The 27,480-nt window shown below is 39.4% G+C and overlaps 1 long non-coding RNA gene across 1 annotated transcript; it reads right to left on the bottom strand.

Moving 5' to 3' along the window:
• Positions 1 to 24,891: 24,891 nt before the first annotated feature.
• Positions 24,892 to 26,983, bottom strand: LOC124221079 (uncharacterized). Its single transcript, XR_006883724.2, has 4 exons — positions 26,677 to 26,983; positions 26,296 to 26,557; positions 25,656 to 26,128; positions 24,892 to 25,461 (listed from the first exon to the last, which is right to left on the bottom strand). It is a non-coding gene; the product is annotated as an uncharacterized lncRNA (long non-coding RNA).
• Between the last annotated feature and the right edge of the window lie 497 nt (positions 26,984 to 27,480).

Below are 27,480 nucleotides of genomic sequence, written 5' to 3'. Positions count from 1 at the left end.
TTTATGCAGTTCCGTCACCAGTGCTTGCTTTTTCTCGTTCATATTCCAACGCTATTAGTCTGGTGTCCAATTTGGAAATGATTTCCACGTTTCGAATCGACAAGTCTCTGTCTTTTTTTAAGTCTGTGTAGAAGGTATCCAAGGCTTTCTTCGTGGTGATCTCCAAAGCTTTGATCATTTGATCGAGGTTGTCGTTTTGTTTTTGCAGCACGTTGAATTTTCGTCTCGAGGTTTTTGAAGTTACAGCATTGTTCGGCTCTGCGGGATCTGCGACATTGCACAGTCTCTTGTTCCGTATATCGTAATGCCCATCGGCTGTTATTTAAAACCCGACACCCGGAGGAGCGCGAGTGCTCGCGGTCGTGTTTTTATTCAGCTGACGTCCAAACACGTTGACGCTCATCTCGGTAATGAATGCAAAAATGACGGGAGCTGCTTAATAAATGATTCCTGCTTCGCGTAGCTCTTCGATAAAAGAGATTATTTCGTTATTGTGACTCGGATTTCCCGCTGCCTGAGATGCCAGAAGTAAACGAAGACGCTCCACTAACTTGTTTGGATCATCCTAGAAGACATATTCCGTTTCAACACCTTGTCGAGTGATCATAGCTTGCGGAAGTAGACCTTTACCCTTCCGGCGAGGTGATGGGGAATAATCCATCAATTCGGCAATGACATTTCTAAATTTGTAACTGTTATCGTTTTGAACAGTCCGATCAGATGAGTAATACTTCTTATGCGCGTTCGTTGCGAGGATTGTGTTTTCAAAATTTTCCCGATCTCCGGCGCTCACAGAAGAACCGTCAGGCTTCTTTTTTAACAAAAGTTCCAGCAAACCCTTCGTTTTCGGGTAACGCGTGTCGCCAATACGAACGTAGTCACTCTCAAAAGATATCAACGAATCACCAATCATTAGTCCGTTTGAGAGGTTGCGTACACCGTACACGTTGTCCAATTCGCCTTTTGTCTTCGCATCTCTCATCAGTGCAAAATACTCGTCCTCGATTTTCTCGACTGGTGTTTCTACGATTGTTTCATCCCCCGCCGAAGCAAAGGAATCGTCCATTTTCGAGACAGTTTCATTTTTCTTTTCATTTTTCATCTGCTTTATTTCTTCTTTGATTTCTTCCACCTCTTGTTTGACAGGTTTGGTATCTTTTGTAACATTCGCCAGTTCTTGCAGCGGAGTCACCACTGGTTTGAAAACGTCACTCAATTTTTGAGTCGTAGATTTCCTGCCCGACTTGAGGAATTTGTGTTTTCGGCGGATCGCAGCACTGGCTTGAACGATCTGATGTAGGACATCTTTTTGCTTGGAAATTTCAGAGCTCTGCATGTTGACGCAACTGAGTCTGTAACGCTACTGCGTCTCTCGCTCAAAAACGCTAGATTCTTTTTCTTTTCCAGGCTAACAAAAGAATCGAATCCCCTCCTGTATCGTCCTTTGTTGAGCTCACTGTCTTTGTCGATCACCAGAAACCCATATTTGTCACCGTTCCAGCATGCCGCACACAAGTCTTCAAACTCTGTGTAAGACATATCGGTGTTTACATGGTCGTTGTATACGTGTCTCAGGTTCATGTCGTCTTGTTTGAATAACAGGAGTAAGTTTACGTTGTCGCGCACGAGATGTTTGGGAATACGCGCGTACGTCTGACAGAGATAGAAACAGTCAACGTCGTGATGTCTACCCATGCAAAAGTAGGCTCTAATATTGTCCTGCTTCTCGCACGCTACATCGTCATATATGATTATTGAGTTGGGCCGTGCTTCTTCCGGTGAAATCACTTGCTCACTCTCGGTAAACGCAAAATACACCGTATTCTCAACATGGTCCAGCAATTGCTGCAACAATTGGTATTCAGGTTGGTTGAGAGATTTCGAGTAGATGTAGATATCTTCAAATGTAAGTCCGTTGGGATGGGTTATAAGTGTGAGCAACGCATTAGTTTTACCACAATTCGACGGTCCACAGAATGTCGCACGTACACTATTCGGGAGTGATTCACCGTGCCGTTTGTGCCTTTTTAACATTTTGCTCCAAAAGTTTGTCAAAATTCATCACGGGAAGCCTGGTAGGTTGTTTCTCAAACCGCATCTCGGACATTACTGATCGGATTTGCTATAAATACCCCGTTTTGAAGCACTTTTCTTCAGTTAACGCACGAACATGATCGCGTACAGAGGTAAACGAAGCAGCAGCAGGCGGCAACATCGTAGCAAGGGTCTGGTGAATAAAATCATCAACAAACTTCCGATCGAGTTGCATGTTCCCGGTTACCAGTACTGCGGTCCTGGCACCAAGTTGACGAAAAGACTCGCGAGAGGCGATTCCGGTAACAATGCTCTCGATGCAGCGTGTAAGGAACACGACATAGCGTATTCGAAAAATCGTGAGAACCTTGAGGTTAGACACGAGGCTGATAGGGTGTTGGCTGAGAAAGCTTGGAAACGGGTTCTTGCAAAGGACGCAAATTTGGGTGAAAAGGCAGCCGCTTGGGCAATAGCTAATACGATGAAAGTAAAATCAAAACTCGGAATGGGAATGCGAAATTCAAAAAATGTGACCTTGAGAAAAATTATAAATGCTGCAAAACGTTCTATGGTTCCAAGCAACGATGCAAAAGTAGCTATCGAATCTGCGCTGAAGGGAGCTGAGAACGTTGTTAAAAAAGCGGGTGGTAAATGTAAAGTGCGAACACCTCGCGTCCTACCAGTACCGTCAAAAGTCGGTGGTTTTCTACCGTTTCTGATTCCTACTTTTGCCGGTGTCAGCGCTACGGGTGCGTTAGCCGGTGGTGCGGCAGGTATAGCAAAAGCTGTGAACGATGAGAGCGCGGCTGAACGAGAATTGGAGGAAAGCAAACGACACGACAAAACTATGAAAGCTATCGCGTTGGGCAAAGGGCTTTATATGAAACCGTACGAAACAGGTCTTGGTCTCCATCTTTCAAAAAACTAGATGCAATGCTACCACGTCGAGCGTTGACTGATTGGGACTTGTTGAAATATGCAAAAATCTTTGAGGTTCCGCATTTCCGCGGTGTTTTCATGCGAAACGAAATGCCCGAAAACGGCCCACGAAAAAACGAGTCAGCTATAATCAACCTTGACGACAAAGACGGTCCGGGAACACACTGGGTTGCATACAAGAAACGCGACAATAATATCGATTACTTTGACGGTTTCGGCAACCTTTAACCACGCTCAGACCTCATAAAATACCTCGGCGTCGGTAGAATCGAATACAATCATGAAAGGTACCAGGATTATGATACATTTGAATGAGGACACTTGTGTCTGAAATTTCTAAGTGGTGAGCCATATAAACATGGTGCGTGATTCGTCAAAGTCAGTCTACCATTCGCAGTCATGGATGATTCGTTAACGTTAACGATTTCGGGAACCTCTTCGATACTCGAGGCACAATATTTCCCACCGATCGAACTTGCTCGTGATAAAAGTTATGCTCTTGGCTTGGTAGAATTGTTAACTTTTAATTCGATTCCCAACGTTGATGTCGGTCACAATAAAATTTACGTAGCTGACAAAGTGATCCCCATACCTACCGGCAGCTACGAGATCGAGGACATAGAAAAGTATCTTCAAAACGTGCTAAGAAATACAAATATCAGGCTCGCCATCAAACCCAACAATAATACATTACGCAGCGAAATCACATGCAACCACACGATTAACTTTGAACCGAATGATTCCATTGCTCAACTTTTGGGATTTACACCACGTGTATTGGCAGCCAACCAAACTCACGAATCAGACGTGCCTGTAACTATACTCAAGGTCAACGCGTTGCGAGTCGAGTGTATCATTACAACGGGCACCTACGTCAATGGACACAAAGTACACACTATTCACGAGTTTATCCCGACCGTCCCACCATGATATGAGATCGTGGGAGTACCGTCGCACGTCATTTACCTTTCGATCACCGTCAAGACCATAGATCACGTTCAGCTCCGGTTAGTGGATCAAGACGGAGACCTGGTTAATTTTCGTGGAGAAGTTATTACTGTGAGACTACACATCAAATCGCAATAAACGATGGGAATTGTATATAACAGACTGTCAAAGAGTAGGTATATCAGTAAGTCGACGTGCCCCGATCAAGTCAGTCGTCGATCGATTCCCGAACCGCTAACACCGCAAAACGTGGAGTTCCTGATAGCTCTGGGTCTGAAACTGACACCTTTTGGAAGAGGAATTTCCGACAAATAAATATCCGATTTTGCTTTTTTAACATCTGCTACGTACCATGGAGGAAGAAATCCTAAACATTCAAACACCAGTCGTCTTTGACGAATCCGTTGCGCATTACGAGATTCACGCTCACAAGCCTTACGCCTCGTCAACTTTCAACAACAGCGATGAAATTCGAATCACCGTTCAGCATCAGGATTTATGCATATTACCCAGCAAAAGTTCGGTACATATCCACGGACGACTCCTCAAACCTGATAGTACAGCTACTGTGAACACACAGCTCGTAGACAACGCCATCTTTCATCTGTTTGAAGAAATTCGGTACGAAATTAACGCTGTTGAGAATACAACCCGCTCAGTGGTGGGATAAAAAAGTTGGTATAAAAGCTGACCCGTTCCCACCATCTCGCACAGTTCAAAGATGGAGCTTATCGTTGACATACAAGGCTTTCGTAGACCTTTCAACAATACCTTTACATTAAAAGAATTGGCTATAATTTCAATCTACTCGGAAGCATCTCCATCAGTGTTTTTCTTTAAGCCACCTTACAAATGGAATTTACTGGACGTCAAATACAAAAGCCAAAATTCTTGGTTAGAACGCGATTTTCACGGTTTACCTTGGAGCTATGGAACCATACCTTTTGAGGAAGTTGAGTGGACCATTCAAGACAGGCTGTGCAAAGCTCAAACCGTGTATGTAAAAGGAGAAGAAAAACGAGATTGGTTGCTCAAAATCGTTCCGAAAGTTCAAATCATCGATATGCTGGACTTTGACTGCCCGTCGCTTCAAACCTTGCGAGAAACTTCAGCTGTGTCTCTAAGATGCGACCTTCACACAATACCCAACGCAATCTGTGCAGCACAAAACGTTTGCATACTTCAAAATTGGCTACAAAATCATCGTACTGTCCGGATGGCGAGGGTGTACGATTTGTGTTACTGCGCAGAAGCGTCTACAAGAACGGTCCCGCATTCCTGGTGAATATATCACCCTGGTTACGATACTGTTGAATAGAATTATTGTACTATCGTTGTGAAGTAATTGTCAACCGTACTCTAAAAATTGTACTCAATAAAACTGTTTTCTAAAGAATATTCATGAAATAATTTTACACCTTTACCTTAACTCTTAAGAGAGAATTTTTTTCAATACGAAGCTTATGTAAGATTCAATCTTGCTCTCCATCCTTGACCGAGCTGTACTCAAACCGAGTTATGTTTTGCATTCCTAGAGCGATAGTAACCCAACACCGCAGATCCTTGGCTCTGAATGTACCGCAGCTATCGGCCGACCTTGCACTCTGGTCTGAACCCGTCCAAATACTCATTGTAGAGTTCACATTACATGACGCAGCTCGAAACCCTCCATCGTTGCTTAATGGTGTTCGGAGTAGCATTTTCTTAGATTTTGAGACTTAATTCTAGATACAATTACAAGGTACAAAACGTACGTAGGATCAAAGGTATACAAGATGGATAAATGAAAAAATATTCATAATTTCAATCTGTTTTTTTTTGTTTAATGAACGTAAGACTTACACAGGACATTGAATATTTGAATGCGATACTCAGATTATACTTATACGAATTCAAGTTGACCGTACGGTCCGCCAAGATAGCGTAGATGCAACCGTATCTCCTTACTGGCTGTCGTCACCTTCTGGAACAAATCTTCATCTTCTTGGAGGGCCTTGGTCAGTCGGTTGGGTAGAAAAATCGTGAAAGAGTCATCCAAGTCCAGAACGATTTTGTCACCAAATTTCGTTTTAACCCGACGAACGCCACTGACTCGGTATTCGAAGTATACTACTTCGAGGTCCGAAAGCTTTGTCAAGGGCAGAAGTGTCTCCAGGCGAGCGACTCCGTTCAATTTCGAAAAGTCCATGATCGTTACTGTCCAGTTGTATGTGCTCGAAATCTCTTGTGAGTTGATTGAGGTCAGATCTGATTTTCAGCAGATGTTTTACTTCTCCAATATTCTTGAGGAGCAGTTCTAGTCGTTTCTTCAATTTACGTTGTTGTTCCAGAGCACTACTCATTTGCAAGAAGAACAGCTTCAGACTGGCGATGAAGTTTTCACTTTTCGCTTATATAACGTTCCCCCACCACATAATTTGAAATTTAGTGGAGGGTAGGGAATGTCACGGGGCTGATATCAAATACGTATGTTTGTGTATGCGCGCGCACCTTTCAGCATTTCCAGGGCGATAGTAACCCAACACCGCAGATCCATGGCTTTGAATGTACCGCGACTATCGGTCGACCTTGGATATCAAACCGACATCCGAGTAAGTGAAAAACAATTCTCGGAACCATTAATTTTGGAATGTCACGTGGTTGATAACGTGAGAAAGGAATGTGAGGTGGTTGATGTTACACGTCAGCGATATCCGAGAGGATGAAAAACAATTCTTCAAACTATTAATTTTGGAATGTCACGTGGTTGATGAGGTGGGAAAGGAATGTGGGGGTGGTTGATGTTACACATCAGCAGTCATATCGTGGGAAAAGAATGCGGGACGGTAAAAAAGTTCTCGCCCCCCGCTGCGCCCTCTACCGTCGGCAGGCGAGCACTACAGACCTTCGGTCGGTAAGATTGTCGGTGAAACAGCACGATTTTGACCCTCGATCGATAAGAATTGCCGGCAAAGCAGTGCGATTTTCACCGTCGACCGATACAACTGCCGGTAAGGTTGCATGGTTTTATCTGAGGAGAGTAGGGGTAACCTTCAAGGGTTTGCGTCTGAGCTGCGCGGAGCGGCTCGGTGGGCTGCGCGGAGCGGCTTGGTCGGTAAAGAAGGTGTTTGTACTCAGAACTCTCATAGCCATACTACTCCACTCGATCCGAGGGGTCCTGGATTGCTGTATTTCCACTTTATAGCCGTTTATGGTTTCAATTGTTGTGGTTCCTTTGCCTCTGCAGCTCAGGGTTTAGATTGGTATCAATTTTCCTCCACTTCAAACATGGGTGGAACTATTTCATTACAGCTTCGGCGTATCCCGGTTTTTACCAAACCTCTTGATTTGGGCTTGAGAAATAGACTCTTGTTACTATGACTAACAGGTCAATCATTATAGCAGTCAGTCGTCAGTCTAAACTCCACTTCAATAGAGATACATTTCAGTACGTAAATTACTTCTCCTGCAATCGTGGCAAAGTATCCAGGTACCTTCATTACGTTGAATGCGAAGCTATCTGGTGAAATGTTGGCAAGGCGTAGCGCATTTTTTAACACCTGCTGCACTGGTTAACATTTTTGTTCAATTACATCCTTATACAATGCGGTAATTTTCGTCCGTAGGTGTTTTTCTACGTGAATAAATTTGTAGTCATTATACGAGAAAATGTCAGTGTTAGTTACTGCGATCCGCGTTTTCTTCTTGAAGACTTTTTTCAGGGTTGTTTCAAATATGAATAGTCTAGGGTGTTCCGTGCTAGTAATACGATATCCGGATATACTGGTTCTTGATTTTTCCATAAGAGCAAAAGACGTATCGTCAGTCTGTAGTGATAACATGGTTGATGAATTTGTTGCGTTAATATTGTCTGCATAACCGCTATATAGTACGTCATATTCGTCGAATCTGCTGTAACGTCAGAACGGTACCTGGTGGAAATTTCCAGATGTTAGACACCGGAATCGTTCATACAGCTACAGCTGGACTCACATCAGTAGTTTGGGTCACCAATTACCGATAAAGTATTGAAATACACCGGACAACGGGCATTCTATCGCTCTAATCGAATGAACCGAGGAAGGAGTAATTGTTGGATGAAAGATTTAATTAATTGGCTTACGTTTGAGAATAATCTGGATACGAGGACTTGCAGCGTAGATTGGTGAGAGGATTTAACGGAATGACTGATTTTAATATATTTGGATACTTTGATTACCTTGAATTCATTTTATAAGTTTAATATTTCGAGTCACAAACAACGAAGTTACTTATTGTAAGAACTTAAATTAATATGACAAAATGGAGCTGAAATCTCGCTAGACTTTTGGGCAGAGTAACGTTGTATGAAAAGTTTAAATGCGAAAGGCAAAAGGATTTTACCGCAAGACTGTACCGGAACAAGATGATGAATCTGGTGGTAGAAACCAAGAGGGCGACCCGATGATCAGTCGCCGTTTTTATAGGTGTCGATCTTTGCGCAGAACGATCCCGTTCTTTAGCTTATGTTAACTTTTGTGCACCTTCCCCCTTTTTCTGGGAGGTAGAATTAGGGTACGACATCTTTGCCGTATGCACGCCTGTGATCCGAGTTCTTTAGCTATTACTATATTGCAAGCTTTTACATGTGGTATAACGCTGCGGTGGTTTAGGTGCAGGGTCGTTGCTTTGTAATTTTCCATTCTGCATGGGCTTTGGTGTTGGGGCAGCAAGCCCCCCTTGGCCCCTCGGCTGCCGTGCTTCTTCCCCCTGTGGGCGTAAGGACCCGGACCGATCTTAGCAGCTATTTCCTAATATGGTAATCGTAGTGCGTATGCGCTAGAGGTGACCCATGTTTCGTGGTGTGCGTTAGTGCCGTGTGCATTTCGGGGTCACGGTCCGCTGAATTCTAGTCGTAGTTTACTTTTTAAATATTCTTACTATCCTGTTCGTTACAAAGTCTATATATTAAGATTGTCATATCGGTTACTCGCCGTTTGTTAGTTTTAAAGCGTGTCAATATGTAAAATCTTATATGTATTATAACTGATTACTGTCGTTATTCACCTGGAGTACAATAGCGATTGTTTATGAGACATAGTTGCTATTTGCTTAACATTATTAGGATCGCGCTGCTGCGAATATTCTTAGGTGTTTGTGTTGTCACTATCTTACCAGATTTGGGGTATTCAACAATTTGATAATTCGCAGTTTTAAAGCAGGTTTACATGTGTGCTTTCGTATGTAATTCTCTTCTGTAATTAATAATTCCTATATTGACATAAATCGGCTTGGAATCTTCTAGAACGTTTTTCTTATGTTTGTTGGTTGCCCGTTACTGGGCGTTGCCACGTATGCATCCTTTAGTTTATTGCGAGTTGATTTACTTTCAATCGTTTCGTCGTTAAGTTTCCTAATGTGTTCTCTAAATGGAGCTCTGTATGGCTCCACATTGGAGATCTGCATTGCCTTCAAAACGCTGCGCGTGTTGCCTACAATACGGCGTTACGGAGGAAAGTATAATTCATGCTGGATAATCGGTATTCACGGTTTTGAAGGTTTTGCAGTCTCTGGTTTTATGGATTATTGCAGCAGTGCAATCTTTACATTATATTGGTTATACATTTATCTATGGTTTTACAGTCTCCTATACTCCAGGCTATATAGTATAGCGTAAGTTGCTTATGGTGTAGCTCTCAGCTCCGAATGCACAAATGGCATTGTCGAGTGTTATATAATAATTCGATATAATGTTCTTAATTAATTATGGTGTTAATATGATAGAGATATATAAGCTCTTCGTAGTGCGAAGATCTCGTAACATGGTTTTTAAGCTTTGGTTAGTAAATGTCATAATTATTTCCATATAGGGATATTCCAAATAGTTATACAGTTGTTTTAATACCTTATGGTTACCAGATTCTCGTACTTCGAGTTTGGTTAGTTAATAAAAGTAACATGCAGTAATAATAATCGATGAAACATACGGACGTTCCGGTCGGATGTTACACTGCATTCGTCGATCGGTGTCGTTGTTCAATAGGTATATCCACCTTCGTCAAGGCACGAACCGTATCCGTAGGGGCATATAGTTCCTCCTTTCAACATGAGTTCGTTTCCAGAGAATTTTACACTTGCGATGATAGCCTGTACAATGGAGTCATCCCATTGGCCATCACCGTCATTACAATATTCACCTTGGCACGTTCAATTTGAGTCCAATTTTCCAGCTAATGTCGCCTCTCTGATGGTAGTTGTATTGATGTGTATTTCCACCAAATGTACCCGAGTTCCGACAGACAAAGTTCCCGTTTTGTGCAGGGTCTCGCAAGCTTCTCATGATGTGCGAGTGAGATAGGCTCTTCGTCCTCCGTCGGTAACTGAGTTGTGCGAAAACATACAACATCGATAGACAATCCTATCGATTTATACCTTACGCCTGATCTACATATACACTTCAAGCGAGGGACTCAAGATACGCTTTCACTAAAGCTGTTGTGTAGCCGAGTTTGTATGGATTTTAAGCGCCTCCAACTTGAAGATTTTATGAATTCCACTCGTGACAGGAGATGTCAATTATTGGCCTTACCGTCGGAGCACATTACCCGGGGCTCCTCGGGAATCTTATAAAATAAGGATCGATTATTAATTCATACTTACGCGCCTGAATTTAAGTTAGGAGAATAATTAGACCAATCGGAAACGTATCGAATATGCGTATCGGTGACCCACGCGGAAAGCGTGGGAGTCAGCAGGGGGCACTCTGCGCCGAACCCTCGAAGGAAGAAGTTTAGTTTTAACGGCAGATAAGCCGGCATTTGTAATTACATAACGTTCTGTCCAAGAACATTTGTGCCACGTCCAATTAATATTGTAACATAGATTATTAACATTATACAACAAAGAATATTAAAAGAGTCGATCCCCGAGAAGCCCGGAATGAGAATAAAAGTACGAGAAACGTACAAGTATAACGAAACTGTAAGTAAGAATTATTTGGTCCTATCTATTGAGTTTTCCTCGTTCATTCTTTCTTTACACTGGGTCTTACAACTCACTCTCACTCCCTGAGATTTAATTGATCGTTGTTGTTTATCGTTAAAACAACTGGCGCCCAAACATTCCGAGGATGTTATAATTAATGAAATTTATTGTTGAATCATTTCTTGAGCCCCGGCAGCTCTGATCCAAGCCGCGCCGGATGAAAGGCTTTCAAGAGAGTAAAACTAGCTGAAGAAAAGTATATACCTATGTGTCGTAAAAAAAAGCCTGTCTCACACTTTAAACTCAATTTTGACCGAGAAGTAGTACCAACCGTACCGACATGACATATGTATTGAAATCTCGCATGGTTTGAACCAGCTCCCTGATACACGCTGCTAAAAGTGGTTCGCAAAATGTCCCTCGATTCTGCCGCCAATTTCCACCACTAGTGGCGCTGGTAGTTACCTGACAAGCTTGCGCGTGGTTAGCGAGGGCAGCAAACTTGTCAGAAGTCTACTACCGCCACGTAGAGGAACTAAAAAACGGGGACAAGACACGTACAATTTTTTAGTATACGAGCAGTGGTGAGTGTCAGGGGGCTGGTTTGAACCACGGTCTTACATACAGGTCTGGCAACGAAGCCAATTTTCTACAGAGCGGCGTGGTTCTCTTGCTGTCCGTGGTTTTTAGTGTTTGAAATAGCCATGTCGCGGCGCTGCTATCTAGGGATGTACATGGGGCAGGGATGGTAGGGATGGAAATGCGGCAATAATAATATCATTATTACGACGTGTTTACACGGTGCTAGAAATCGGGCCGATTTCTTGAACCGAGAAAAAGTTACCAAAACTCGTATCGTGTATACAGCAAACTCAGACGTAAATCGTCGATCAAAAACGCGGATGAATAATGGGACGCGATCCATTTTTTCATCCGCGTTTTCGATCCACGATTTACGTCTGAGTTAGCTGTATACACGGTAACTGGTAACTTTTTCTCGGTCCGAGAAATCGGTCCGATTTCTAGCACCGTGAAATGAACCACCCCCACTACCTTCGTTGCCAGACCTGTGTGTAAGACCGTGGTTTGAAGCCGTTCCTTGTGTCGCTTGTTTACTTCTTTGGTTTATCTTTTTAATAGGTGTTTATATTTTTGGTATATCTTAGATTTAATTTCGCGTAAGTATTGAAAAGAAGAGATGGTAAGTATTAAATGATAATTTCATTTTATTAGTTAATAATTTTCAACATTGTTTTATAATGTTTTGATGTATAATTATAAAATAACATTAGATACCCAACCTAAACGAAATTGTGAGTTAGTTGTATAGATTTTTGAGGAATATAACGCGTCTCTAATACCAAAAAGGCAAGGCTCAATATCAACTATATTTCATATTTACATTACAACATTCTTCTCACATCGTGATTACAACCTTATTGCAACAATTACCAGTGTATTGATTTGATTTTTCTTTGTAGGGAAAAGCAAAAATTGTTTCCACCAAAACGTTGGGATTAATGGAAAAAAGGTCAGCCTTTACAGTAGATGAAACTCATGAGCTGTTAAGAATATGGGCTTTGAAGAAATTCAGCAGTTATTCAGTACAGCTATGAGGCATGACCTCATATGGAATTCTACAGCCGCGAAACATCAGATTAAGGGGTTCTCAAAAACCGGTGCTGAAGTTAAAAGTAAAATTGGTAACCTTAAAACAGAGTACCGAGCACTTAAGCCTAAATCACGTTTGTAATTATTTGAATTACTTGTCATATATCGCAATATAATGTGGTTTTAATATTAGAAACATTTTTCACTTGTGATTAGGCAGGAGTCTCCAAACTGGCCATTTTTTGAGATTATGCACAAGGTGTTAGGTGAACGTGATTGTGCTAACGATGATCTTCTTGAATATAGCCGGACCAAAGGCTCTAAAGGTTAATATATGCTTATTTACTTTACAATATGTATTTAAAATCTCATTAGACAGTGTTTCATCATAACGAATGAATTGAATGCACGAACATGTAGTTATAATGAAATTAAACTTTAAATTAATTTGGTCTTATTACATAGCAATGAAGCGCATGTGTAATTACACTTTTATTATCACTAATGAATTTATAATTTGCTTCGTGTTCTGCAGACCAAGTTGATGTAAAAGACGTCGCAACTTATTCTTCTGATCAAACACGAATTGAATATAACATCATACATAATGACCACGAAGTAAAATCGTTGGATAGCGAATCGCAAACAAATCGACTGTCAGGTTTTGAAAATGATAATTTATATTACAATTTGTCTATCAACAACTAATTCTTGTAATTAATAGTTGCCAAAATTTGTTCCCCAAACTTTAAATATATTTCACGACCGCTTTAACATTTCATTGTGCAATACTATTACTAATGTTTCATAATCTTCAACAGAGATGAAAACACGTGCACAAGATCAAATTCGAAGCATACAGGCCAAAAAAAAATACAAAAAATATGAGTATAGATTCGATAAATACTAAGCACTAATGCTTCGGAAGCTTTGTATGACAATTATTGACAGTTTCCTTCATGTTACAGAGCTAGACCTCCCGTAGGAGGAAAGGTTCTGTCGAAAGTAAACTGATATTACTTTTACTCGAATCAGAAAAGCGTCATGATGAAAGTCTAGCAGCCATGGAGGAGCATGAAAGGAAAACACAAAAACGTGAGGCTACCATGGCACAATCGTTGAATCGGTTCCTTACAGCTTTTGCCGTACTTGCCGAAAATCAAGCTAAACAAGGCAAAAGTTTGTTTAGTCCACTTATTACACCTGTGGCAGCAGTCCCTCAATTTTTTCAAACTTTTTCCTCAGGATCATCGTCTACTATACGTCAAGCCCGTACCTATGCAAAAGCCGATAAATCATCTTGTTCAGGTGAAAAATTCTTTCGTACACTTAACTTTTATATTTGTCTCTAACTGGCTGATGTTAGTCCTTGTGACAATGTGTTACCTTTGTGGTATTGCAATATTTAATAACCAAACTTGATGAATTAATTATCATATTACAGACTATGTGAGTGATTCCAGATATACATCAGTATCACCTATCCTGCCTAAATATCGTAATAATGCCACCGTGACGGTTGATAATGCACTAACAACTGGTAATGAAAGCTTGAGTGACTACAACGATGCAACAGATTCCGTCAATTGCAGTCAATAATCAAACAATATTTCAAAATTGTGTGAATTCGAGTTTTATAAAGAAAACTCATGCAGAAATGTGCTGGAATCTGCTAGAGTACCAAAATTCCGATCACATCTATCATAGCAACTGCCTATAAAACCTAGTGTAACTAAACGAAGAAGTGATAGAAAAGCAAACAAGTGATTTAAAAAATGCACATAACATCAACAATTTTACTCCTTCAAATCAATTTAAAGGTATTTTGGAACCAACAAAACGTGCCATTCAACAAATAAATGTACAACCTACAAAGTTATCACATGTACAAAATGAAAAGATTTATAAAACAGTACCTACTTTGGAAGTCGACGATGATGATGGTGAATTACCTGTATTTCATTGGGCACATCCTGTGCATTTTATAAATGATGAGAATAATCTGCAGCAAGTTCGTATTAAAAATTTATCATCGACTGAAGAACATATTGTGGGCCAGCAATCAAAAGTTAATCCAAAGTTTTCTTTCTAAAATTAGTTCATATGAAACGACCTGTTAAGGCAGTGGACTTGAATAATTTTCAGAAGGTGTATCCAAATACTGGCGATGAGAAACCATTATTTTGTATCACCGTAGTCAATAATAAGTAACGATCCACATGTCCATATAAACATACGTATATTATATATTCACGCTTACATATTATCTATTATAACTTGCTAATTTCATTTTTAAGATATTTTGATCCCTTTTTTTGAAATTATTTTCTCATTAATATTGATATTTCTATAGTTTTAATGTGAGGTTTAGACGAGTATTACCTCTCTGTGTAGTTCAAACGTATAAAACATGCAAGAAAGATTGTGATACTTACGAAGATACAATTTGTTGAATAAAAGTGTCAACGACACAATCATAAAGGCCAGAACAGATTCACATACACATTCACTCTCGCATACGGACAGCACATTTACACGCAACATATACACAAGGTATACAATGTTTACCTTCTTCTTCATACCTATGTATGGATATGAAAAGTTAGTCGTTACAGAATAAACATACAAGACAGACGTACAGAATTTCTCTCAACATATATATAAACTATTCTCTAATTTATTTAACCATTTCTTCTCCTAATAAAGTAATTCGGGCAACTGCAGATAATTTGCAACAGGTTATGGGCCCAGTAGTGTAGAGTGAAAATGATGCGTTGACAGTTTTTCGAACAACAGATAGACGAGAAATAAGCCCGAAACGAACAGTTTTTTTTTTTCAATATAAAAGAAAGTGTGTGTACACGTTTGAGTGAAGGGACATGGCGGACAATAACTATACATCGATCACTAAACTTAACAGTGAAAACTACCAGACATGGAAATATAAACTAGAACTGTTGTTCACAAAGCAAGATCTGTGGAGTGTAGTTACAAATGATCCCCCTACAGCCGAGTCAGAAATGGCCGCATGGAGAATACGGGATGGAAAGGCCCGAGCGGATATAGGTCTGTCGGTCGAGGATAGCCAGCTAGTACACATACGCACGAAAACAACTGCGAAGGAAAAATGGGAAGCACTAAGAATGTACCACGAGAAATCGTCGCTTACAAGTAAGGTGTTTCTTTTAAAGAAAATATGCAACATGCGATTACAGGACGATGCGATGGTGATATGGAGCAGCATATAGGCATGATGCAGGATTTGGTGGACAAGCTGACTGCGTTGGGAGAAGAGCTCGCTGAAAAATTAGCCGTGGCAATGTTGCTTTGTAGCTTACCAGAATCATACAACACAATGATAACGGCGTTAGAATCACGATCTGAGGCTAACCTCACTTTATCATTGGTAAAGGGTAAGCTAACTGACGAACACAACAGACGTAGCCAAGCAACAACAGACAGCTCAAGCGACGCAGCGTTGTGGGTAAATAAAGATAAAGCCACCGCTTCATGGGGTTTAATTTGTTTTTTCTGCAAAAAGGGAGGTCACCTGAAAATAAACTGCGAAAAATGCAAACGATGGATGGCAAATAAAGAAAAGGGAAATAAAGATGCAAGTGCGCGGATCGCGGATAATCACGGACAGACAAATGAAGTTTCAAGTGCCAAAAGCAGTAATGATCAAAAGGTTTCGGATACTTCTATAGATGACTATCATTGTTTTTCGGTGCGTGAAGGAAAATCGGGACAAAAGTTAAAGGACGTTTGGTGTTTTGATTCGTGTGCCACGAGTCATATGACAAACAACAGAGAATTCTTTTCGTCATTAAATGAGAATCACTGTTCTTAAGTGCGGGTCGCAAAAGGAATAAGGTGTGCGGTGAAAGAAATCGGTGAACGACAATTAAAGTGCATAAATAAAGATAATAAAGAAGTTTGTATAAAACTGAAAGAAGTGCTCTGTGTTCCGGATTTTGAGGAAAATTTAATTTCAATTAGAGTGCTGGACAATCTCGGATACAAAACTGAATTTAGTAGTGGAAAGTGCAATGTTTCCAAAGACAGTGTGAGCATTGCAGTCGGAATTGCACACGGAGGCATCTACGAGATGAAACTGGCCGAAAGGGCTCTCGCAGTAAAGGGCGGTCACACTGAAACCTGCATACATACCTGGCATCACAGGCTTGGTCATAGAAATCCGCAAACTATAAAAAAGCTAACAAGTAACGAATTAGTCACTGGTTTTAAGCTAACAGACTGCGGTATCAAGGTCACGTGTGAAAGCTGCATAACAGGGAAGATGGCGCGTGAGCCATTTCCGAAAAGGGAGCAGGATAATCCAGAAAAGAAGACGACTCAGCCATTAGAATTGGTACACACGGATGTGTGTGGGCCTATGAAAACAATGACTCGCGAAAAGATATTTTGTGACTCTAATAGACGATTACAGTAGATTTACGCAAATTTTTTTTTATAGCAGAAAAATCGGATGCAGCTCAAATCATCCGAAATTACATTGAGCATGCAAAAACACAGTTTGGAAGGAAGCCAAAAATAATTCGATCGGATCGTGGAGGCGAATACCTGTCGAAGGACCTTCAAAATCAACTAAGGAAAGAAGGGATCGAAACAAATCTGACGGCACCGTATAGTCTACAACAAAACGGCGTCGCCGAACGAAAGAATAGGACTTTGATGGAAGCTGCGAGATGCATGCTCGTCGATGCGAGACTGCCAAACAGACATTGGGATGAGGCAGTTCACCACGCGAATTATTTACAAAATAGGATGCCGACAGCTCCGAAGGACAAAACGCCTTTTGAACTATGGTATGAAAAGAAACGAGACATCAGCGATTTGCGAGCTTTTGGATGTCACGCCCACGCATTCATACCGAAAGAACTACGAACAAAATTAGATGAAAAAGCGAACAAATACGTTTTCGTCGGGTATGCTAAGGAATCGAAGGCGTACAGGTTGGTGGATCGAAGTTGTAAGAGTCTGGACATCACACGTATAGGTTCACACATATACGTGTGGTGTCGATCATCGTGAGGCTGCGAGAATAGTCAGTCGGTCAGTAATCGTCAAATCATCCACATCTATGTAATGGCCGTCTAAGACCCACGACCGAATTTTTAACTATTTATTTATTTGTTTTTCTATTGTAACATTTTCGAACCCTGTTGGGAAAGTGACGAAATTCAGAATCCGATGATCAGATTGATTAAAATAAACAATATATAAGGACTGACAATTCAATAGAGCGGAAAAACATTTACTTTTATCGTACGACGCCTCCAAAAGATAAGCGTTATTTTTAAGTATTTATTATTATTTTATTTTATTTCATCCTCCATCACGATTCCTGACCAATTTTTATCTGTCTCACCATTCTTATTATTATAAAATGTCCTTCTCTATAATGCATTTATAGTACTTGGCTTGGCAAACAAGCAATTCGTTACAAAGTACAGGAAAAATCAGTACAGGACATTTACGGTACTCAAGAAGATGTAAGTGGAAACACCACAGATTTCGATGAAATCATCAAGAAATCTGAAGAAGTCGCACACATTAAATTTAGCATCAATACCCCGGATGAACCTCCAGAAGATCGTGCTCCGATGGACGAAGAAGAAAACAACGAATCACTACAGAATACTACTGCTGCGACATGAAGGAATTTTACAGATTCCAGCATAATTAGTCTCGCAGAAAGTACATCGCAAGACGAAGACGAAAATGATCCGGATTGGAGTTTCGAGTCTGCAAATCAGGACGAAGAACGTCCGGAGAAAAGACAGATGCCACCGCAAATAAACAAAGGAAGGCCACCAGATAGATTTGTACCACAGGCTAAACTGGTACAAGAAGAACAAACGTAACCGACAAGTAGAAAAGAGGCTTTATCAGGACCAGAAGCAAGCCATTGGAAATTAGCAATGCATGAAGAAATGAAGTCTCTACTCGGAAATGATACATAGAAATTAACAAGAAACCCTCTCGATCGAAAACCGATTGGATATAAGTGGGTATTTAAGAAAAAACATTCAAATGATGGAAAACCAGACACTTACAAAGCAAGATTAGTGGCGCAAGGTTTTTCACAGAAATTCGGGATCGATTATGATGAATTTTTCGCACCGGTAGTAAAACACGAAACATTAAGAATTTTGCTATCGATTGCCGCAAACAGAAATTTGAAGGTCAAACATTTGGACGTAAAAACCGCTTTTCTGAATGGCGTGTTAAAGGAGGAACTCTATATGAATCAACCTCCAGGATACAAACGTCAAGGATGCGAAGATTACGTCTGCAAGCTGAAGAAAAGTATCTTCGGTCTCAAACAAGCTGCAAAATCATGGAATGATAGACTCAACGAAGTCCTCGAAAAACACAAATTTAAACAAAGCGACGCCGATGCGTGCTTATACATGAAGTTTGAAGAAGAGGATCAAGTGATATACTTGATAATCTATGTTGATGACATCATTGTGGCTGGTCATTCAGCAGAACTCATCGAACAGACGAAGAATATGTTGAACAAGTACTTTCGCCTGACGGACTTGGGAAATCTCAAATGCTACTTCGGAATTCAAGTCAGAAGAGACTCTTCTGGAAACTTCTACATAAGCCAGAAGAATTATATAAAGAAGGTAATAAGTTCTTCCGGATTGGAAGAATCAAAGGGATCGACCACGCCAATGGACACCGGTTATTTCAAGCTAACAGGAAATTCTCCGAACATTGAAAACGAGTATTATCGAGTGCTGATTGGGTCTTTATTATACGTCACTGTAAACACTCGACCAGATATTTCAGCAGCTGTATCTATTCTGAGTCAAAAGATCACTGCACTCACGAACGTTGATTGGAATGAGGCGAAACGATGCGTACGATACTTGAAGCAAACAATGGATTACGAATTAAAATTGAGCAACGGGAATCAAAATTCTAAATAACTGATCGGATTTGCGGATGCAAACTGAGCAGAAGACAGAGATGATCGCAAATCAAATAGTGGACACATCTCAAACTCAACGGTTGAATCATCAGCTGGAATTGCAGAAAACAGAGTTGTGTGGCGTTATCATCCACAGAAGCTGAGTTCGTGGCATTAGCCGAAGCATGTCAGCAGGTAACTTGGATTCGCAGAATACTAACGGATTTTGGAGAGCCTCAAAAGAATCCGACAATTATAAACGAAGATAACCAAAGTTGCCTGAATAAAATAAAATCAGGTGACTATAAAAACAGAACGAAGCATATTGACGTATAGTACTATTACGCAAAAGATGCTAAAGCCAAGAAAATTGTTGATTTTCAATTCTGCTGCACCGAAGAAAACGAAGCGGATATGTTGACAAAGCCGCTTGGACCAAACAGGATAAAGACGATATGCGAGAAGATCGGTCTAGGAAACTGGAAGGCAGATGCGTCGTTGAGGGGGAATGTTGAATAAAAGTGTCAACGACACAATCATAAAGGCCAGAACAGATTCACATACACATTCACTCTCGCATACGGACAGCACATTTACACGCAACATATACACAAGGTATACAATGTTTACCTTCTTCTTCATACCTATGTATGGATATGAAAAGTTAGTCGTTACAGAATAAACATACAAGACAGACGTACAGAATTTCTCTCACCATATGTATAAACTGTTCTCTAATTTATTTAACCATTTCTTTTCCTAATAAAGTATGACGTACAATTTAGAATAACCTACGTTTATTATTGTCGCCTATTTGTAATAATTTGTTACTATTATTTTAGGTTATTTTCATTCTTTCGTTTTTTTCAACAATAATATTGATTTTCGTGTAGTTTTAAGGTGAGGTTTATGTGAGTGTTATCATTCTATGTAATCAAATTTTATGCGACATGCAAAGAAAATTGTGATACTATAACTTATAACTATAACGTATAACTTTATACTTTTAAGTGAAGTCATTGATATTGTATTATTTTGGTTCTTACCTTAATGCGTAGCTCTTAGTGTACAATGTACCAAAAAAGAATGCACTACTACTATTGCTGCACAATACGTAAAAAAATGAATGTGATATGGTAGAAATTACTTCAGTACTATTAAGAATAATATACATACTAGGGTGTTTCAAAAAAAAAATGATTTTTTTTTCCTATGGTGCCCAAAAACTGACAGTATACCTAAAAACAAAATTTTGGCACCAATATGAGCTCTTAATATCAATAGTAAGGGTTGCATCTATCCATTTCTTTATCTTCTGTTTAAATAACACGGGAAATATTATTTTTTATTTTTGCATTTTTATTACTTTGTAACGGTTCATCGTAACAACAATCTGAAAAAAGCGATTTGTAGGAAATTTCACGCTCTACAAAAAACGTCTGAAGATCAAAGTTCCTCAGATCGACCGTTTCAAAGATCTCAGCGATCAAAAATAACACTAATCAAAAATTTCAAATATTTCCCAATAAAACTACGAAAAAATATCATATGCCATATTTGTACTATTTTTTACGTGAAATTACTTCAATTCTGTTAACCTGAGTCTGTAAACTTTTTTTTTTTGCTAATTAATTCAATACTTAACTCACAAAAATCATTTATGTGATATTTTTAACGTTTATATTCATGTATTTGCTTTTTTGTGAGTTAAGTATTGAATTAATTAGTAAAAAAAAAACTTCACCGGCTCTGGTTAACAGAATTAAAGTAATTTTACGTAAAAAATAATATAAATATGGCATATGATATTTTCTTTTTTTGTAGTTTTATTGGATCTGACCAAGCGAGCATTGTATTGCAGTAGCAACAGAGATGAGTAGGGAAATCTCCAACGCTCGGCTTTTCGTGATACTAGGTAGGTTGGAGCATCGACGTGACACCTAGGCGGCCACGCACCAAAGGTGGCCCACAATCGTGTATATATAGATATACTCGGTTCCTCGAGCAAGTGGTTGCCAATCGCATTCTTGTCCCCGCTCGCACAGATGTTCCCAGGAATGCAAGAATTGGGATTTTTTTTGTTTCAGTTATGAATGTCAGCGAATAAAAGCATCTCCAGATTTGATAAATTTTGGATTCAATTAGCGGACGCTGAACCAAATTAATCAACCATTCCCAGCCCGAATATTTTTTTTTTTTTTTTAATAAATATTATTTTTGTATTGATATGAAAATATGTGACGCCTGGTGTTCTTGAATATTTGTAAACGCAGTATATGGAAAAATATACGAAGCCAGCTCAATAACATTTATGCAAAATGTGCAATGGGCAAGTGGTTGGGGGAAATTTTTTTTCTCTCGAACTGAGTCTTCCAGAGAAGCATCAGCCAATTCCAAGCAAGCTCCATAAGCATACCGAGCAAACGCGCGCTCACGGACGTAGCTGTGGTGTGGCTGAGTGGATACCACATGAGGATGAATTTTCAATCACAGGTTTTTGCGCGAAGTTTTTCTGTATTTAAGTTAATTACTGCTGCCTTTGCAATAATACTGCATTCAAGTCTTAAACAAAACACTAAAAAATAAGTTAACCACTTAATGTAAAACAAAATGTTAGATGGAGCTTAAAATTTAAGCTGGAGTTACATAAACTAAGATAATTACAAGTGCAACATTGTAAATATTGTACATTTATTGTTCATATAAATAAATATGGTTTCCTCCTCAAAAAAAAAAAAAAAAACAACATGAGGATGGAGTGATGCGGGACACGGGTTCGATCGCAGTTCACTGTTTTTTTTTTTTTTTATTCAATCCCGGTTTTTTTTTTGTATTTTCGGAGAGATAAAACAAATGAAAGAAAGAAAATTTCGAGAGCCGGTCGATTTTTTCCTTCTTTCCTTTTGCTTTTTTTTTACTGAACCCACCTTTTTTGTAGTGGGGGTAACCCAGAAGAGAACAAATAATTGAAACAATAAAATTCCGAGAGTGAATCGATTTGTTCCCCGTTTTTGGCACCTCTTTTTCAATAAGGAAAAGATTTGACAGTAATAAAAGATAGAGATTACTAAAAACAAATGTATTGTTTTTTAATAACACCGGCCCACAAAAAAAAAAGTGGTCTGTACTTTGTGACGTTGCACCTAGAGTGCAAGTCACAACAAACCCCAATAGCAGGGAAGAGCCGAACGGGTGAGTCCCGGCCCGTCGGGAAACACCCGAAGCTAACCGAAGCCCACCGACGCTCGGCTGAGCCGAGCGCCAGCCAGTAGTACGACAGCGACCTACGAAGAAGTGACACGCGAGAAGGAAAGAGAAAGAGAGAGAGAGAGAGAGAGAGAGAGAGAGAGAGAGAGAGAGAGAGAGAGAGAGAGAGAGAGAGAGAGAGAGAGAGAGAGAGAGAGAGAGAGAGAGAGAGAGAGAGAGAGAGAGAGAGAGAGAGAGAGAGAGAGAGAGAACGACGAACCGAGGAGACCCGAGACCCCAGACGCTTCCCCCTCAACACCGTTACACCGACACTCCGTCGACGTCAGGTTAGCCTGCAATCTACCGCCGATCTGCATCTCCCCCCCCCCGCAATACCAACCCTTTCTACCTCACACTCCCCGTCACCCTACACCACCTCCCCCCGCAATACCGACCCTTCCTACCTCACACTCCCCGTCACCTTACACACCCCGCCCCGCGCGCGTACCGGTAAGTTAGAATTAAGTGACGCTAAGGGCTGAGGCGTGATCAGCCACCGTTAATGTCTACAACCCCATTGTAATAATCTTTTGTAGTTTTAAGTCGACTCCCCCCCCCGATCGCAACTCATTGTCGGCCCCCCCCCCACAAATACAGACACAAAGTTTTACCTACTCGATCAGTCTCGACTTCCTCGCCCCGTCTCTAATTGTTCCTCCCTTCCACATAATTAGTGCGGACTCAAAACCCGTCACAACTTTTGACTGGACCTACCTATCTTTATGTATTTTGACGCGCTGAATCCGAATCTGAAGTCAGTTTTGCTCGTACACCCTCAAAATTTTGAGTAAATTGCAAAAAACCATAAAAATCGCCAAAAATTAGCAGTTTTGGTAAGAAAAAAATTTGTGGAACTATAGACCAAGTATGATTTTTATGCATTTGAGTCCGCTAATCCCAAATCTGGAGTTTATTCAACCATGAGCCTTTCAAAATTTAATTGGGCCGGTGTTATTGAAAAACAATACATTTGTTTTTATTAATCTCTATTTTCCATTACTGTCAAAACTTATCAAAAAAAAAAAAAAAAAAAACGCCCATTTTATATGAGTTTTGACGAGCATTTCTTAAGAATTTTGAGAGATGCGAGATCGGAACGACAAAATTATTTCAGTAGCAACAATGTATGGACCCCTCTCCTCTTCTCATATTGGCAGCCAGTTAAGAGGCTTCATAGTGTTCAGTTTAGTGCCAGCAGCTCTAGAGGTATCAAGATGGTAAGTGAATTACATAATTATTTTACATGTATGGAAAAACCGGCAGGTTTGACGCTCGTCTATTTACTTTATAGATTAAGAAGAGAAAAAACGGGAAGGACGTGTAGTCGTATTTTATACTTTATTTAATTTTCCTTGAATTGTCAAACGTTTTTATTATTGATTGTATAGGAAGAAGATGTGTGGGGAATTCCATTCTAGTGCCCAAGAATATAGTACACATTTTCGACCATTTTTTTTTTTTTGGGAAAACATTTTCCTCAATTTCCAAATTTCCTTAATTTTTTGATATTCAAATCGATTCTTAACAATTTTGCGCACATGTGGGATTTCTTCAATTATTTTTTCCCTAATCCTGAGGATATTTCCTATCTGAGACCTCTGTCAATAGGCGAGATTCCGGAAATCATAAAATTACCTATTTTCTAATTAAAAAGAAAATCACATAAGGCCACTAAGAGCTCGAAATGAAAATCTGAAAAAATTAGAGATGGTTTTTTATATTCGAAGCCATCAACGTAAAAAATCCGTTTAACGACCATCCTAATAGATATACATTGTATATGGGGCATTCCACGTCAAATTTGCAACCCATGTACCTCACCCTCTTCGCTTCTGATAATTGTTTGGTATGATGTTGCAACCACGGTTTCAATCGACTTAAAACAGTGTCGGAATTTTTTGTGGATTTCTTTAGCCACCACTGAAATAGAAAAAAATTGAAAAACCAATTCAGAAAACGCTTCTTTTTCTGAAACACCCTAATACATACATATATTTTTATAATTCATTGATTTGTTAAAATATGAAAATGTTTTTCATATTAAAAATTTGTTTTTATAATACTTAAGCTAATATTTTTATATAATAGGCATTTGTTTATTAATTAATAATAACGTTACATAAGTATGTAATTTAAGTGGATATAATAAACATACAAAATTTTATAAGGTTTGAGAATGATAATTTATTAAAAACATTCAATCGATGCAAAATTTATTATAACACGTTATAAATTGAAAATACTTGATTCTTAACAATCTAATGTAGACATTCCATTGTTCGTCAAGCGCTCCGTGATCATATCTTGTTTTTTATTTCAGCTACTGTAGAAGCTCTATTATCAAGAACTGGGATAGTAGGTATGTTTGCCATTCTGTTTTCTTCAGCTCTAACCTTTTCAAGCCATTCGAGGTGAAAAACTTCATTATGACTTTCACAAATGTTATGTGAAACAAAGCAAACCTTTGCACTTGTTTCATATTTTCGAGGTTCAAATCTGCTCTTTTTAATAGTATTCTCCAACGCCCTTTTAACGGACCAAAAGCATTCTCTACTGTCATCCTTGCGCTACTGAACCTATAATTGAAATTTCGATTCATGAGCGATATTTCGTTGGTTATGGGATAAAGTTTCAACAGCCATGTTAACGAAGGAAAAGCTGCATCAGATATGATGTGCAGATTAGTTGTTTGTCCATTAAGAGTCTCATTATTCACAGAGAACTTTTTGAATAATGCACTTCTATGGAAAATTGATGCATCATTGCAACATCCAGGGGCGCCAATGTTTATATACCTACAAATAAATAATGTTCCAATGAAAAATGAAAAATAAAAATTATTTGGCTACATTTGATTTTGGTGTCTCATGACCAAAAACCTACACAACATAAAATAGTACTGACATCCAACACTGCAATATTCTGTTACGAGAGCATATATGGTATAATTTAAATAAGTAATTCTTATACTTTAATGATTGACACTTACGTGAACCGATACTTGTAATCAACAGCGCATAACGCGACGATCGAATGAAATGATTTATAATTATAATAATCCTCGGGATGGTCTGCAGGTGCTGATATAGGAATATGAGTTCAGTCCATCGCACCAAAACAATCAGGGAATTGGCATCTGTTCATGAAACCTCTGCTTATAGCTAATCTTTCCACTTCAGTATCGGGAAACTTGATGTCGTCATCATAATAATGTGCAAGCACCGCTTCACAAAATTCATATAACAGACATCCTACGGTACATTTTCCAATTCCATATAAATCAGCAATGGACCAAAAGTCACAGTTTTCCTTCAAAAACGTCAAGGCGACCGCCACTCTCCTTTCAAGCACAATAGCCTCTCTCATAAGAGTGTTGTGTTATAACAGGCAGGGCCTAAGCATGTTGCACAAATTCATAAATGTTGCCTTTTTAAAGCGAAAATTATTTCCGAAATCATTCATCTGTTGAATGGGTAAAAAAATTAGGAGTCAGTATAGTTGGTCTATAAAATTATATCAATTACAGAATAAAGTAGCTTTTAAACATGATTAGACGTGTCGTGTAATTTTATTAAACACTTTACTATATTTATATGTATTTGATGTAGAATAAATAGATATCACTTTACCTGTGTAGTTAGGGATGGCTGTTTCCCAAAATTTGCCATGTTCACGCAACACGAGTTCAGGATGTACCCAACAAGACGTTGAAATAATCTGCGTCGCCTAGGTTGCAGAATTAATTGCAAGGATCGTCCGATTAGATCTCCTTTGTTTTTCAATCAATGCTTTTTTCATTCGTGATACTTTTCTTCGGTCGGCATTGTGCCGTAACCAAGCTTGGTACATATTTATTAGTTGACCAATTGTTCAACTGAAAATATTCTTCATCTTGAAGTATCACCAGGGTATGTAACAAAAAAAAATGCGTTTCGAATTACAGATGCGAGATATATTAATTATAAGCTTTTCAAAAAATGGAAAATGAAAGATAGTTGGGTAATTATTACCTAATGAATGAAATTACGAAGAACATTGCATTATGTTGCTTCACATATTGTATTACTGAGGTGATAAACATTAACTGATAGTTCTTCAGTTCTTCTCGTTACTCCGTTTGAAGGCTACAAGGTTTTCTAACCTCCAAGTGCCACACAGTCTCATTTTAAACGCAACACAGTTGCAGGTTTACCAACACGGAATGAATTTTTGTCATTAAAGTACTGCCTGTAGCTGAATACACACTTTATCCCTAACAGACTTCCACGTACTGACATTAAGGCATTCACTTAAAGCGTATGTGTGTGGGGACCTCTCGACAGCAACCAGCTTCGCCCGTCGTTAGAACCGAGAGCAGCGCCCCAGCTCGTAAGCGGCAGCGCAAGCAGACGCTGACGTTCCGTCTCGGCGACGAATGATCGTGCGAGAACTGGCCCTAAGGGCGCGCGCCAAAAAAACTAGTAAAAACCAGTTACATCCAGCCAGAGCGGTGGCAAAAGAACCGCGTGACGCTTCCCTCTGATCTCTAAAATAAAGAAACAATAACTCATTGTCTGTGATACATCCAGTGCACCTGTCATTCAGTTACCCGTCCTCCTTTGATTAAGGTAGTACCGTGATAAATCACTTTTCTTACAATATCTTTCAATTTTTGAATACACATAATTTGAAGTGCCCTTTATACGTAGGAATTTTTTTTAATAGTCCTTGCGGTACTAAATTTTGCAATATTAGCGATCAAAAGTCGTACATTTTACATGTATTCCCTATCCCGACCGTAGTTAGAGTGAGCATTTTATTTAATAACAGCCATA

This window comes from Neodiprion pinetum, chromosome 6 (assembly GCF_021155775.2).
Source record: "Neodiprion pinetum isolate iyNeoPine1 chromosome 6, iyNeoPine1.2, whole genome shotgun sequence".
Lineage (NCBI taxonomy): Eukaryota > Metazoa > Arthropoda > Insecta > Hymenoptera > Diprionidae > Neodiprion > Neodiprion pinetum.
This window is presented reverse-complemented; position numbering and strand designations above follow the sequence as displayed.